This window comes from Acyrthosiphon pisum, chromosome A2 (genome assembly GCF_005508785.2).
Source record: "Acyrthosiphon pisum isolate AL4f chromosome A2, pea_aphid_22Mar2018_4r6ur, whole genome shotgun sequence".
NCBI classification, from domain to species: domain Eukaryota; kingdom Metazoa; phylum Arthropoda; class Insecta; order Hemiptera; family Aphididae; genus Acyrthosiphon; species Acyrthosiphon pisum.
This window is the reverse complement of record NC_042495.1, coordinates 78,987,585-78,990,566: the sequence shown is the minus strand read 5'-3', so window position 1 is coordinate 78,990,566 and position 2,982 is coordinate 78,987,585.

Genomic DNA, 2,982 nt, shown 5'->3' with positions numbered 1-2,982 from the left:
ATGTTGTAAAAATATTAATTTCAAACACTCATAAAAATTAAATTTGACTTGCTTGTAGACATTTTTTTTTGAAAAAGGTAGACAAACTTATGAGGAATCTTGTATTACATTTTCAAATCTTAGATTTAAAAAGAAAATTTTTCATGAATTTCTAACTCAAAATAATTTGCAAATTTTCGTCATTTTTACGTATTTTGTCAATATTTGCACTTTAGATGCTTATAAAAAAAATTGTGACTATGGATTTTTAATTTCTTTTATCCGCTTTTGAAACAATATAATAGGAACCTTCTATTACATTTTAAAGCTTTTTTAACAAACAAATAAAATTTTATTGATATTTATATAAAAAAAAAATTTAAAAAAAAATGGTAACTACAAATAATGTCCGTAAAGAGCTCAAAATAAATCAAAATATTTGAAAAATGTTATGGTGTATAGAAAATGCTAATATAAACACTCAGTCAACATTTTATGTACCTACGGTCAATTGTTTTAGAGTTGCATTAAAAACCAAAATCGATTTTCTCGAAAACAGATTTTGCGTAAAAATTCCCGTTTTTCCTTAATTTTTCTTTTGTTTTTCATGTCTGAAAACTACTGGGAAATTTTTACTTTTGACCCCCTCAAAGTACCAACTAGATTCACTTTCCTATCAGAAAAGATACTGTTGAAGAAAATCCAATAACTTTTACTGTCCTAAAAGGTGATGACAGATACAAAAAAAAATTTTAAAAAAAAAAATAAAAAAAAACACATCATTGTAAAATCAATACATTCATCGTTCCACTCAGAATCTAAAACTGTTATATACTAGTCTTGTAACACACTCCATGTATAATTTTGTAAAAGCTAACTGGCGTTAATTCTAATAAAATAAATAAATAAAAATATCATTGAATTTAAATTTAATACCAACCATTATACAGTGACCTACTTGTAACCTACTATACAGCGGAGCGACATCCACTTGCCCACCTTTTTTTTTATTGCTTGCCTCTCGGCTCAAGTTTTGTCTGTTTACTAAACATCCCAGAAATTATTTTCGATTCTGAACGGTTTGCGATAATCCATCCATTTATTTTTTTTTATGTCATATTTTACCCAAATTAAAAGATTAATGTAAACACGAGTCACGAAAAAAATAAATTTGAATTTAGGTAGAATAAGGTACTCAACTAAAATATTAACACAATACGCAAAATAGTTGAATCATACACGACTGTCACAACTCACAAGTTAAATGAAGTCCGTGATCAATGCTAATTAATAAGAGTGCCAATCGGTTGTTGTTTTTAGAATTTGTATTAATTTTAGATTTTAGAAATTAAGCTATGCCAGATTATGATATTATTTTTTTTTTTATATAATTATTATTATTGTTGTGCATACAACAATATTAATATAATAAGTTCATTTTCCTTCACAAAACACACTCAAATAAACATACATAAATACATACACATACAATGTGTACGTCCCCGCATACGTCTAATTATAAATATATTCCAACTAACAAGTACCTAGTAAAAATGTATCATTGTTACAATAATTTCTTAGTACTTACATAGCATAATATTTTCTGAAAATATTACAAAATAGGTAGAAATGTTTTTGTGTTTTAAAATATAGTAATGGTAAAACGGCAACAATTAGGAACCTGTCCATCGGGCTGCTTTTAAAATCAGACAGGGGCAAATGCCCACCCTGTCCTCCCCACAAATGACGACACTGATACCCATGTGTCAAAAAACTTCTTTTGATCAACATTTGTACCAAATGCACTAGAAAATGTAAACCTAAACATAACAATTTTTTTTTAGAAAACAATGAAGTATTAAATCAGAAAAAATCTTACGCTGGAACATCATCTCTTGTATTTCCATTGTTGCAAGCAATAATATTATCACTCAAGTATCAACATAGAATAAAATAATTTATTATGCCATCAAATGGATATTAGTACCTACTCATTTTTTTTTATAAGCATTTAAAGTTCAAAAATTGAAAAAATATGTAAAGATCACGAAAATTAGCAAATTATTTTGAGTTAAGAATTCGTACAAATTTTTCTTTTTAAATTTAAGATTTTAAAATGTAATACGAGATTCCTTATAGGATAATCTACCTTTATCAAAAAAAAATGTCTATAAGAAACTCAAATTAAATTTTTATGAGCGTTTGAATTCATATTTTTACAACATTTGGTATTTACTCGATTTCTTACGTAACGATTTTCTTATTTTGTTGTAATTAAAAAACGAATGACTGTAGAAACTTGAAAATTTCACTGAATGTTTATATTAGCATTTTCTATATACGATAAAATTTTGAAAATAATTTGACTCTTTTTGAGCTGTTTACGGACATTGTAATTTATAAATTTTTTTAGTTTTTTTTTCTATAAATATCAATAAAGTTTTATCTATTGGACCAAAAAGTGTAAAAAATTAATACAGGGCTCCTGATACATTGTTACAATAGCAGTTGAAAAGAAAAATATTACAAATACATAGGCACAATTTTTTTTATAAGCATTTGAAGTTAAAATCTTGAAATTACATATTAAAAAACCTGGAATAACTATTTTAGTTATTTTGTTGTGTTTGTATAATATTATTTGTGGGTACTTGAAACTTCTAAGGTATACTATTATATATCTATGATAGTACCACGGTTTGTTGTTGATGTATAACGCGTTATAAGTACTAATAAATATTATGATATGATTAATTTGGAATTTATTATAGGTACCTAATATAATATTATGTCTTATACCTAGACTAACATACCGTCTCCGCTCAGAATCGTTTTTCTTATACAATGATATTATATCATTGAATTCAAATTTAATACCATCCATTATACAGTGACCCACTTGTAACCTACTGTACAGCAGAGCGAAATCCACTTACCCACCTTTTTTTAATTTATCATTTGTATGTATGATTGCTTAACATTATTTTAGTAGAGTCTATATTT